Genomic DNA, 14,010 nt, shown 5'->3' with positions numbered 1-14,010 from the left:
TGTGAACTGGTGGTTTGAGACTTTTAATTGAAATATAAGGTTGACAAATAAAATACAAGACATCCAGTTAAACTTGAATTTTAAGCAAACAATAAAAATATCTTTATTATACATCCAAAATATTGCATAGGATATACTAAAATATTTCAGTTTACCACAAATTCAAATTTAACTTGGAATCCTATATACTTAAAAACAGCTTTATTAAGAAAGTCATGTATCATAAAATTCCAGAGCTTGTGTATAATTTAGTGGTTTTTAGTTTATTCAGGGTTACGCAACCACCACACAATCTACTTTTAAAAACATTTTATCACCCAGAAAAGAAACCCTGTAGTCATTATCAGTCACTCCTTTCCCCAGTTCCTTATTCTACAGCCCTAGGCAACCACTAATTTACTTCCTGTCTTTACAGACTTGCCCATTTTGGACATTTCACACATAAGGACTCATAGATACGTGATCTTTTGTGACTGATTTCTTGCACTTAGCATGGCTTCATTGTTTATCCATGTTGTAGTGTGTATCACTGCATCCTATTTTATTTGCTAAATTGGGCAAGCCTAATCATAAAGCAATTTAAAATGAAACCCTTTACCTAGTGTAAGGCCAACAACTGTTTTTACTTCCAGACTCAGATCGGAACAGATCCCTGCAGCTATTGTTTCAAATTCTTTTGTCTCCTTTGTTTGTACTGTTGGGAACTTGTCCTTTTGCATTTGGAGCCTGGGATCAGAGATATCCTCAAGGCAACAGGGTTGGGGCAGTTAGCGGAGAAGTTGCCCAGAGTCAGAGGTGAAGGATGGAGAAAGAGCCTGGTGCCCCAGTTGGTAGTAGAAAGGACCTGAAATAACCAAATGCACAAATACGAGGTGGGAATGGTCAGAGCTACCTGCCTGCTTCCACACCTCTGGGGCTTTTGTGATGTCTCCTGGCTTTCTCTTTCCTTTGGGATCTCCCCTTGACGTTGGTTGTCACCAAATGTCCCCTCTATGAAATGTTAGAAATATTAATAATGCAGTGGGGTTAATCCATGACCTACAGTTTGAGCTAGCATTGCTAAAGTTTGAGTTAGCCTTGCTTTTGATAGTGGTCTTCGGCCAGAGGATGTGATTTAAAGAAACGAGAACAGTTTTGCTTTGAAAGTCAGAAGAGCTTGATTTCACGTCTGCCAGCATCATTCTTCCTCAGCCTGGACCCCAGCCCTGACTCCATCCCTGCTCTCCTTCCCTCCTCTCCCTGGCTGCCCCCAAGGACAGGACGATCTAAGACCAAGGTCCTGCCTTTGACCCCATCGTCCATTCTGCTCATGGCCTTTAGAACTATGGTCTACACAGGACAAACCAAACCACTGCTGGAATTGTTAGGGGAAGCACACTGACTGAAACCGCCCGCCCTGGCCAGGCTCTCTAGTAACCATTTGCATGAGTTCTTTTACAACAGGAGGTCCTGATAAGGAACAGGGAACTAGGAAGTCACCACCAACCGGAAGAACTCGGGAAAAGTCAAAAGGAGACACCGCGTGTCCATCCACCTCCCAGAATCCCTCTCGCTGGCATCCATCTTGGCTGGGTGATGCGTGCGTCACCAGGAAGGACTCTGAGTCAGAATGATTGGCCAGACAACCCGGAAACTAATCCCATCTCCATAAAACCTGAGACCCTGAGCCACATGGCAGAGCAGTTCTCCTGGGTTCCCTCGTCCTGCTGCTCTCCAACTGGGTGCCTTCTTCCAATAAAGTCTCTGCTTTGTCAGCATTTTTCTCCTCGGACAATTCTTTTCCGAGTGTTAGACAAGAGCCCGCTCTTGGGGCCCTGGAGGGGAGCACCCCACTTCCTACAACATAATTGCTTTCAGATTTTCCTATCAGATGACGAAGGAGACAGTTTTAGAACCTCAGCAAATGACAGTCAAATGAATTTCCTTTTTTTTTCTTTGTTTCTCTCTTCCTCTGTCTCTGCCTCCCTCCTTTCTTTTTCTTTCCCTTTCTTCTTTCCTTCCCCGTCTTCCTCCCTCTCCCTCTTTCTTCCTTTCTTTATCTCTGTAGCATTATTCTTTGCCCTCCCCAGACTGAGAGAGCTGACTTGTCATCTGGACAGGTCTTAGGAATTCTGTGATTTTGCTCCTGAGGGTGAGTGAGAGGATCTCTCCTCGCAAGGGATCTGAGGCATGAGTTCAGCCCCACTCTCTGCCTTGCGTGACAGGATGCTCCGTGCATGCCTGCTGGAATCCAGGACACCGTCCTGCGCCCTCCACTTGTAAAATATGTATTTCAAACTCGATGTATCTTTCAACTTAAGCCTTCGTCAAAGCTGTAGCCAGCATCAAGAACTCCCCCAGAGGGCCTCGCTCTAACACTTCTCTCTCCCACAGAGAAAGTAACCTGCTGTCACCCACTGTGTACATGCTCAGCTGGCAGAGTGAATCTTTATCATGTTAAAAGTTGTGGGGTGGGGGGAAGAAAATCACTAGCCATAATTTCTCCTCCAGAAATTCTTACGAAAAGGTCAGCTTTAATGCAAGGCACATCAGATGCCTTTTAAGGAAAGCAGGGCTTGGTTAACTTGTTCCCAAACTTTAGTTCTTTAAGGTTTTTTGTTTTTTAAGTTCCCAATCCTCTTCAAACTCCAAATATGTGTGGTTTTCTGAGAGTGGGCTGTTGTACTTTGCAGCACAGCAACCCCGAGGCAGCAATTTTCCCTGTCAGGATTCTAGAGAGAGACGAAGGAATGATAAATAGAATTCACTGTGGGTGAGTTTGGTCTAAAGGAAGTTCTGCTCCTTCTGTGCTGTGGGAACCGTATCCGGGAGCCACAGGGTGTCCAGGACCAGAGATGCCTCACAACTCAGGAAGGCATTGCCCACACCTCCCAGCCCTCAGCTCCACACAGCCTCTGCACTGCCCTGTTCATGCCTCATTCCTGGCCAGGTCTGCGAAGAAAGTTCTAGCGTTTCTCAAAGTAGATTTCATCATGTTCACTAATTAACAGCAAGGCATAATGAGCTAAGTACATATTGTATGGCATGGTTGGATGGCATCACCGACTCAGTGGACGTCGGTTTGAGCAAGCTCCAGGAGATGGTGAACCACAGAGGAGTCTGGCGTGCTGCAGTCCATGGGGTCACAAAGAGTCGGACGCGACTGGCTGACTGAACAGCAACAATATATTGTATGTGTAAAGACTAAATAAGGATACCCTAAAAGTGAGAAACGCATAAGACACAAACACAAAACCACTGAATAATCCGGAAGACTGACATTCTATCCCTGGGCCCAGTCATTTTCAAAACTACTTCCCTCAAGAGACCATTCGCAAGGCACAGATGATAGTTATTTTATCAGTCTATCCATCAAGCATTGTGTGTGGAACACATCCTAGAGTATGTCAGGCTCTGTGAAATGATTACCTGAATCTAAAGTACTAGATGCATCTCTTGCAGTTGCAAGAGGTATGATTATCTCATTATTTCAAAATAAAATTTCTAAATGTAAAGCATTAGTGAATTCCAAGATTTTATAGAGGTTTGTAGTCTCATCATAATGAGTGAACTCTCACAACAAAAATTCCCAAGGAAGATAATGGTCCAATCATCCCTCCTAGTCAGTATAATGCTATGTCTTGGGTTTGGCTCACTGAACTCATTTGAGCCGTGTATCATTTACCAAGCAGGTCTCTTGAAAGAGTAAACCTTTGCTATGGAGTAATTGGGAGGAACCCCCCCATACCACCTCTGTACTATATTACACCTATATTGTGTCTGTGTGTATGATCTCTGTGTATGTGTGTGTATACATATACACAGACATACTTTAGAGATATTGCGGAATTGACTCCAGACCACTGCAGTAAAGTGAATATTGCAATAAAGCAAGTCACATAAATTGTTTTGGTATCCCACTACATATAAAAGTTATATTTATACCAACCTCCAGTCTATTAAGTGCTTCCCTCGATGGCTCAAGCAGTAAAGAATCTGTCTGCAATGCAGGAGACACAGGAGGTGTGGGTTCAATCCCTGGGTTGGGAAGACTCCCTGGAAGAAGAAATGGCACCCCACTCCAGTATTCTTGCCTGGAAAATCCCATGGACAGAGGAGCCTAGCGGCTACAGTCCACAGGGTTGCAAAGAGTCAGACATGACAGCGCGCGCACACACACACACTCACACACACACTAGTCTATTGAGTGTGCAACAACACTATATATTTTAAAAAAAATCATGTCCTTTAACTAAAGAGTACTGTATTGCTTTAAAAAAAAATGTTAACCATCGTCTGAGCCTTTAGCAAGGCATAATCTTTTTGCAGTAACAACATCAAAGATGAGTGATCATGGGTCACAGTAATAAACATTAATAATGGAAAGCTTGAGATATTGTGAGAATTATCAAAATGTAATGCAAGATATGAAGTGAGCAAATGCTGTTGGAAAAATGGTGTCAATAGACTTGTTCAGGGTTGAGTTGCCACATTCCTTCAATTTTTTTAAAAAAGAAAACAAACCAATATCTGCTAACGCCATTAAGAGAAGCACAATAAAATGAGATATGCTTGTGTATCCCCTATCCTATGCTTAACTAAATTAATCCATCAGATTTATCTCTAAAGTCCCTTCAGCTCGAAGATTCCTGGATTCTGGGTTGTGTCAATGTCTAGATCCAGCTGGAGGGAACAGAATCTGGGACAGGCCTAAGCTTTGAGAAATAGGGGGATCTGGAGAACAAGAGGCAGTCTAAGGGAGTGAGCAGTGTGGGGCCTGGATCAGAGAAGGGACTGTCCAGTGGGAGAGGAGTCAGACGGCAGCTGTGAAGGCAACACGTGAAACTTGGCCATGATCATGGTTTTACCCAGAGCCAGACCAACACCTGCAAAACCGGATTTAATGGCAAAATGTCTAAAACTTGCTCAATGAAAACAGTCTACAGACCTTCTTCTCAGAAGAAATGATTGCTGGACCCAATGGGGTCAGCCTCTGAGCCTTCATTTTATGCCTAGAAGAATCTGCATTTATACAGTCGATTTCCTCCTACCCTGGAGTTCAACTTTTGACTTCTCCTTTGTTGAATTCTGGCAGGAAAAGGGGCCGGAGGTTAATGGACTTGAGTGTACGAGGCTCAGTAATATAAGAACTGTACATTCCTTTACCACTTAAGCTTCTACACATTATCAGACTAAGTAAACATAGCAACACCTCACTCAGCTACCATCCAGATATACGGCAAATGCATAAATTGGAATCGGGAAAGCAGGAAAGGGGTGGAGATGAGAGGCCCTGGAAAGACAGTGTTTGGGTTAGAGACAGAGGGACAGACAGACAGATGGACAGACAGAGCCTTGTGTAACCATTCCCGCTAACCTGCAGGCAGCCCGCATCTTGTGGAGTATATCGAAGGGAAGCAAATTCCTCGAAAGAAATCAATTAATGAAACTTGCATGCTTCAAGACCTTGCTTTGAACAAGGGCCTATAGCTGTGATTAGCGATACAAGCCTTAAAGAAAAAGGAAAGATTTACTGTGGAAAAGAAGAGCCAGTAGCACAGGGACAACACGCAAAGGTGAGGCATCCAGGTGGCTGAAACACGGACCGCACGCTTAGCTGCAAGACTGAAATGTTGTTAGCTGTTCCCTAATTACAAGGAATAGAGTACCAATACATAGGATTGTTTCTAGCCTTCTCCAAATGAGGTGTGATGCTATCTTGTTGCATTCAAGCTTTCTCAACAAGTTCCAAGTCAGTAAGCCTTTAGAATCTTGTCTTAAAAAAAAAAAAAAAAAAAAGAACAAACAAAAAAAAAGAATTTTGTCTTAGTTCTGTTTATGCTGCTTGCAATATGATCTCACGAGAAGCCCCTTGGCAGCCTGGATGTGAGGGGAGTCTGGGGGAGAATAGACACATATATGTGCATGGCTGGATCACTTTGTTGTGCACCTGAAACTATCACATTGTTAATCAGCTATACTCCCAATATAAAATAAAAAGTTTAAAAAAGAGAGAGAGAAGCCCCTTGGTTGGTTATTAAGTCTGTGTGAGGCTAAATTTTACAGTTATAGCGAACTTGGAGTTCTGGCTTTCCAACTCACTGAAATTAGAAGTGAGAGAGGGTTTACACAAACACGAACGCAAACAGCAACAGGAAATGACAAGCAATAACAATAAAGGGAAAGAAAATGGGTACGCTCGAAACGACCAACCCAACGGTCAGAGAGCTCAGCCACGCTTCCAACCCCATCACAGACCTTTGTGACAGACAGTGAATGGCCTACATCTATTGAAAAAATACAACTGGAATCAGTAGATTTGATGTTTAAATGTTAGGAAATGTTTTGTCCAAAGGGGTTAAAGAAAAATGGTCTCTTGGCTACCTAGAGCAAGTTGTCAAGAGATACGGACAAGCTGAGGTCTATATTGGGTTAAGTCATGTCTCCCCGAAATGTCTATCACCCAAAAACTATAAATGTGACCTAATTTTTGAAACAGAATTTTTGCAGATCAGGTTGAGATGAGATTCTACTGGATTGGGGAGGCTCTAATCCCATGATGGCTGTCCTTATAAGAAGAGGAGAATTTGGAAACAAAGGCATGGAGGAAAGAGGACTACATGAAGACAAAGGCTGAGGTTGGAGTGAAGTAGTCCCAAGAATTGCCAGCAATGAACAGAAACTCAGAGGAGATGAGGCAGGGTCCTTCCTTGGAGCCTTTTGGTCTCAACCTTCCAGGCTCCAGAACTGTGAGATTATAAACTTCTGTGGTTTAAAGCCACTAAGTTTGTAGCACTTAGTTTTGGCAACCCCAGAAAATTAAAATAAGGTCCTCTTCTCCGTGGTTCATTCCATTAATTCAGAGTCTGTTGCTTTTAAAAAAAATGCTGTTTGTTGAGTGTAGTACTTCATACAGTACCAGAGCATAAATATTAACATAACATTAACCTAGAATAGTGAATAAATTACCCCTTTTAGAGTTAACCTGCTTCTGGTTCAGTTACAATCTCTTCTATTTACCTGCTTTGTGACCCTGAAAAAATTACTCAACTTCTCTGAGCCTCAGTTCCTTCTTTTATAAAAGAGGGTAATGCATAAGATTGATGTGGAGAATAAATAAGAATGTATGTGGCACATAGTCAGCTCTAGAAAAGAAAAAATTTATGTCTCTTCCTTTCTCCTGGCTTTATGCCAAAGCAATAAATTATGGAATTTCAGGCACCAGTGAACCAGGAGGAATTTGTGTGGAGGGCATGAGGGAAACAGAATACAACATTCTGGCATTCCTGAATCACACTTGTTGGGGGGGACACCTCTTTGCCCCCACTTTTCCTTTTAAACTTGAGCATCCAGGAGAGTGCAGTACAGTTTCCAGAAGTGGGCAAACTAGAATGAGATATTACCATGCAAGGATGACTAGTTAAGCAATTTGGCCAAACATTTGGATATTTAGTCCATGAGAGGCCAATGATCTGAACACTGCCCTGGATTTTGACCACATATTAGCTCAACTTAAGCATTTTTAGCAAATGTATTTGCACTTTAATGCAAATCACTAGGTTTGAGTTAGAAAACCCAAGTTCAAATTCCAGCTCTGCCACACGTCACCTGAAAATGAATAAATCATTTGACTTTTGTGGGCCTGTTCTGTCATTTACAAAATGAAATTATCTTTGCTCTATCTTTCTCCTAAGGCGATTACATGAAAACTCTATGTAGACCGTACAGTGCTTCTGTAAAGATATGATAACATTATTACTGTGTTATAAAGACATGGAGATTGTTATTCCCAATAATATTATTTCTGGGGGCTTTCAGTCAGGGCAATAGCATTTATAAATATTTCCAAATCCCCATCGGCACAATAGGAGAGCAACATTTAAACAATCCTCAAGCAGTATTTTTGATAAAATTAGGTGACATGGTTTACTCTGGTGGTTTGGGTAGGACCAAACCACCACTATACCTGGAACCTACTCACAGCCTTTATAGGTTAACAATTCTACGGGAAGAGAAAAGGGAGTTCTGAGGGTGTAGGAGCCAGCTCTCAAAAAAGTTTAAAACATTAAAAAAAAAAACCGACCAAAACAAACAAACAAAACTCAGAAACCAACTTGACAGGTAGTATTTGCTGAACTTTAGGTATAAATACTCCTCAGTCCTCTTGGAATTTGCAGTGATGCTCAGTAAATGGTAATTAATATCATAATCACCACTGTCACCATGACTACCATCCATTATCCAAATTTCCCCTATTTGATTTTAAAACATTGGTTAGCTCTGAGCAGTGCACTTTTTAAATTAAACTTTTTATTTTGAGGTCATTATAGCTGGGGAAATCTGAATGAGATTGGTAGATTGCAAAAATGTCAAAGTCCTGGTGTGACATTGTACTTTAGGCTTACCTAAGGTAAACCTTTGGGGACGCTGGTAAAGGGTACACAAGATCTTTCTGTGTTATTTCTTACAAATGCAAGTAATCTATAATGTGCCCCAAAGATTAGTGTTGCATACATATTTGTTGAATAACTGGCATTGAGCAAATCCTAGTTGAATAAATGAACAATTCTGCAAGATATCTATTACTCTTCTCATGTTTCAGATGAGGAAACTGGGACTTAAAAATGTTAAATAATACCCAAGTGTCACATAACATATAAAGAGAAAAGTCAGAATCAGCTGATCACAAAGTCTGTTATTAATAATGACATCATAGTCTCCCAAAACACTAGCGTAACTTCTGATAAACCAGCATGAATATTCTTTATTTTGGTATCACCACTTTAAGTGCCTGGGCTTCCTTGGTGGCTCAGACGTTAAAGAATCTGCCTGCAATGCAGGAAACCTGCTTGGGAAGATCCCCTGGAGGAAGAAATGGCTATAGTCCATGGTATCGAGAATAGTCAGACACGACTGACTAAGCACACACACATTTAAGTGCCTAGCATCTCCCCACTGAATCTCATGACTATTCCTATTTATAGTGATTCAACCTCAGCCCTCCTCCATGCCTTATTGTTCTCAGAGCATCCTTGTGAGAGCTTATTATTAGTGCCACTGCATGTGAAGAAAAAAGAAGACGAGTTTACACGTGTTTAGAAAAATCTACCGATTACTAGCATGTTTAAAGCATGTTAGGTTTTTTAGAAATGTCCATTAATTTCTGAGAATACACTTGTGACTTTATACTATTCCAGTTGAAGCTGCCCATGTAAAAATCTGCAAATGGATCCGCTGCCAGGCATAAGAAATAGTTTGAAAATAATAGGTCTGGCTGCTTTGGGGAAAGATGATTCAGAAAATAACCTCCCCTGGTGTAGAGAATAAATACTGGAAATAAATTCTCCAAGATGTTCAAGGTCTTGATCACTAGGTAATGAGATTATGAGCTCTTCATATTTTTCTGCATTTTCTGAGTTTTCTACTCTGCATGTATAATGCTACTGAAAATAATATAGTAAAACTAAGAAAGTGAATGGTCTGGGTAAAAATTTTACAAAGAAAAATTTTCATTTAAGTGAAAAGGTATTCTGGAATAAACTTATCTTAGCCCAGGTTCTCTAGAAATCAGAATGAAGAATCAATATGTGCTGTCAACAACTGGGCCTCTTTGGGGTTTCCAAGAGGGAAATATCAGAGAGTGAAAAGTTCTATGTGTCCATGACTCATCATGGATGAGATCGTGGATGGATCATGTATCCATCCATCCTGATGCCTTGATTTCAATGAGAAAAAAATTTACATCACTCTATTTTTGCTGCAAAGAATGTAAGTTAGCAAACTCTTGCAGAGAACTTTCACTGAGATAAATGACACTGGCGAGCAGGATGTCCCACAGTGATGCTCAGACTCACTGGCCCCCGCCTCTCTCCTTCTAGAGCATTCACAGCGCACAGCTCTAGGACCCACCAGTCACAAAATTCAGTGTGGACAGAGCTGGGCCACATGGCAGCCTGACCACGCCTCTTCCCATTTCTTACATCAGTAGGGAGGAGACCAGGACTCCAAATGCAGGAAATACAATTTTCTTGGGCTTCCTAGTGGTAAAAGAACCCACCTGCCAATGCAGGAGACTTAAGAAACGCAGGTTCGATCCCTGGGTTGGGAAGATCCCCTGGAAGAGGGCATGGCAACCCACTCCAGTGTTCTTGCCTGGAGAATCCCAGGAGCCTGGCAGGCTACAGTCCATAGGGTTGCAAACAGTCAAACACAACTGAAGCAACTTAGCAGGCACGCACAGAGTTTTACTACAAATCGGGGTCCCGGAGACACAAGCACAAGAACAGCAGGCAGCAGGAGGGAGAGTGAGCAACATTTGCAGGGGCCTTGGTCCAGCTCCTCCTAGGACGTCCTGCTTTATTTAATCCTTGGGCAGGTGACTCCATTCTTATATCTCTGAGGATGAAAATGCCATACAGAGTTTTTGAAGAAATTTCAAAGAAAAAATCAAAATATCATTACAATTGGCATCATATTTTACCTTTGCAGATGAGTCCCACCTCTCTGCCTCTTCCCCAGAGATAACGTTTTCTAGAGCTTTCCCTGGGGCTCAGAACACAGAAACACAGCTTGGAGAGAGACATGAGGATTTTGCAAAGGGAAACAGGGTCCAGTGCCTGTGGCTTCCGAATTATACAAATTACACTGGCCCTCAGGCTGCAGTGTCTGATACAGCTTCTCCTCACATTTGAAAAATAGTGTTTATTTATTTATTTGCCTGCCCTGGGTCTTAGCAGCAGCATGCGAGATCCAGTTCCCTGACCAGGAATCAAACCCGGACCTTCTGCTCCCTCTGGGAGCTTAGCCACTGGACCACCAGGGAAGTCCCTCCTTCTCACGTTTTGACAAAAATCGTTGGCATCCCTAGTGTGGGGATACCAGCGTTCCAGTCTCTCTCATGTTTACAAGGAGCTGGAAATAAGAATAACGGCACAGTTGGAATCGCTTGAGTTTTGGTTTTGGCTCTCCTATGGCTCAAGACGTTGTTGGGTGGGACTTGGAAGTTTCGAGGGGTCAGACAACAGCTGTGGCCCATGGGTTTTGTTGTCACTTTTAGTAAATACCTGGATTGGTAGTGAGCAAATGACAAATGGGCATGGGGTGGGAAAGGAAGGAGTTCTGATAGATTGTAAAAGTGAAAAGAAAAGAAGAGGGAGAAAGGATAAGAACTAAGAAAGAAAAGGAAAGAGAAATCTGAACACCTGAGAGATTTTCAAACAGTAAGTCTATAGTTTATCGCTATATTTACTGATATCAATATTTACCCGTTCCTTCTAATGTGTCAGGAATAGTTCTAGGAGCGAGAGACAGACCAGGGAATAAAACCTGTCTTTTGGGCACTTACATTCTTGTGGCTCTGCTGGAAGGCCCATTTAGGATGCTATGGCAAGAAGGAAGCTATTGGGTCCCCTTTAGTTAAGACTTCGCAGCACTTTGGGTCCCTCTGACATCATCCCCAAGGTCAGAAACCTAAATCGAGACCTGTCTCCTACAATCCAAAAGCTGAGACATGACAGAGAATTACCCCGGCCATAGAGGATTGGAAATTGGAAGAGAACCAATTCAATGAACATGTTGCCAAGCAACAGATCAGAGTCACCAACATCCTGAGGAATCTTCCGGGTAAGAGAAAAGCATCGTGGTTATATCAGCAGTGGCGGTTCATCTGCTTCTTCCTTGAGTGGCCACAAAACAGGAGCAGATCTGTATCTTCTACAAGACAGAGTGTCTCCAGCAATCTACACGGGTGCTTCTAGGGGGTATATTGGTATAGTGTCAGCAGGTGTGCCCACCCACGGACTCTCTTCCCACTGGGCCCGTGACACTGTTTTTTGGTTGCTTTTTTTTGTAATATAAAATTTGTCATTTTTTTTTTCTTATTAGGAAAAAACCATGTCTACTGTTGAAATCACTGTAGAACAGATAAGTAAAATGAAGAAAATTAAAATCACTTATCATCCAATAAGCCAAAAGTAGAATTTGATGCATATACTTCAGACCTTTTTCCTTTGAGTATGTGTTTGTGTTTTTGTGGTGTTTGTTTGGTTTTGTTGTACAAAACAAGATCAGATCACGTGCTGTTTTGGAACATGCTTTTTTTTTTTCCCCACAACACTATAAAAGCGACCATTTTCCATGTTATTAAAGTACTTCCCTTTGATCAGACCTATGTATCTGGATAAAGGTGATTTCACCAGGGAGGAGGGCCCTCCTAACAAAGAAAGGTTTGTCCATGGGGGTTCAGGCCCCACTGAGAGCTCTGCAGATCTGCCAAATCAAACAGGAAAAAAGAGAGAATGCCGGCGGGACCTGAGTCTAGCAGTGCTGGCGTCTGCAATGCAGGCCACGCTCCCTTCCGGGAGGGGACATTCCAGAGGCACCTGCGTCCACTGGCGTCATCCCCTGGCCTCTGTCCACTGAAAAAAGATGCACAACATGAGCGTTACCAGTTCAGTTATAACTGGGGCAAAATGAGGACAGCAGACTGCAGACAGCGCCTCAGATGGTTCTGGGAGACAGCTCCAAAGAGGTAGGGGGGAAATGTCAGTACATATGTGATTTTGGTGAAAGGGAATACATGTAATCAAGCACATATTTTTCCAGAAGGTTTCTGCTAGTCTCGTGAAGCTTTGCTTGTCACGAGAAACAGTCATCACCATGAAGGATTTTAGTGCTTTTCTAGATATGAGGAGATACAAGAATTGTGATCATAAAATTAGTTCCTGAGCATAGCTAACTCTCTGAAGACCTGTCCTGCCAGTTTACCCCAAGCTCAGAGTGCCTCATTTCTGCTCTCCTCCCTCGGGCCTTCAGGGGGTGTCGGAGGTCAGCAGCAGCACATGATTTAATCCTTGTAGAGGTAGATGGCGAGCCCATGACAAGTACCAGTTTGCAGCTGACAGCCGGTTCAGATACTAGCCTCCTGCCTTCTGGTCACAGAGCTTCTCCACTCTTCTATTAGCAAGACTTTTTGCATTCACTTTGAAAACGCCCCCAGGGGCCTCTTTCAGAGTAGCAGCTGGCCGGCTTTCTGGAAGGGGCTGCATTACGTTTAAGCCAGGGGTGATCCCAGTAGGGTGAACGTCTGTCTCAGACGCGCTGGGGGTCCAGCGCCGGGGCCCAGCCTCGTTGCCGCGGCAGCCGTGGGTAGCTAGGTCCTCGCATCCCTTCAGCGCACGCTGCGGGGACCCGGGAGTGCAGTGGACCAGGGGTGCAGTGGACCCGGGGGTGTGGGGACCCTGGGGGTGCAGTGAAGGGGAGCCTTAGTGCGTGCGTGCGGAGTCGCAGCTCACCCGCCCAGCCAGGGTTTCCGCAGGTCATCCCAGCAGGTACAAGAAAACCTTTTCGCTGGCTCGTCACAGCTGGGTTCCGATTTTAAAAACATAAAGGCGCCTTGTCTTGAAGTCACCCAGCCCGTCTAACCACTTTGGAAATTTCTTTCTGCTTCGAAGAACTCGGAGTCAGTCATGCGACATCGTCCTGCGTGGTGAGCTGGCGTTATTCACGCACCGAGCCTCTCCTCTCGCAAGGGGCGGCCCTGGTTTCATCTTCTGTGAGGCAGCGGGTGGCAACACTTGAAAAGAAAGGTTCAGCTTGCCCAACCCGCTCAGGCACACTTGACTTTGAAAACAGTAAATACTCTACTACCTGATAGAGGAAGAATGATTAACCTGAAAAATAAAACATGGTGGTTAATGGTTGTAAGCGGGCATGGACACCTACCCCCTCCTCTGACCAAACTTTAATCCGGCTCCTCTGAGCACCTCTGCTCAACCAGGTCCGACTTGGGCTTCTCTGCCTGTCCCTGGAGAATCCAGTTTGGGCAAGAATCTTGCTAAATCAGGAGGAATTCCCCCACCTTGGTACCTGACCATCTCCACTGCATTCAGCAGGCATTCTGTTGAGTTGGTCTAGCAAGAATCCCCCTTACCCCTTAGGGTTTGCCTCAGCAGTAAAAAAAATTTCCCCAGGTGGCTCAGTGCTAAAGGATCCACCAGCCAATGCAGCAGTTGTGGGTTCGATCCCTGGGTT

This window comes from Cervus canadensis, chromosome 31 (assembly GCF_019320065.1).
Source record: "Cervus canadensis isolate Bull #8, Minnesota chromosome 31, ASM1932006v1, whole genome shotgun sequence".
Taxonomy (NCBI): domain Eukaryota; kingdom Metazoa; phylum Chordata; class Mammalia; order Artiodactyla; family Cervidae; genus Cervus; species Cervus canadensis.
Note: the sequence above shows the minus strand (reverse complement) of the source record.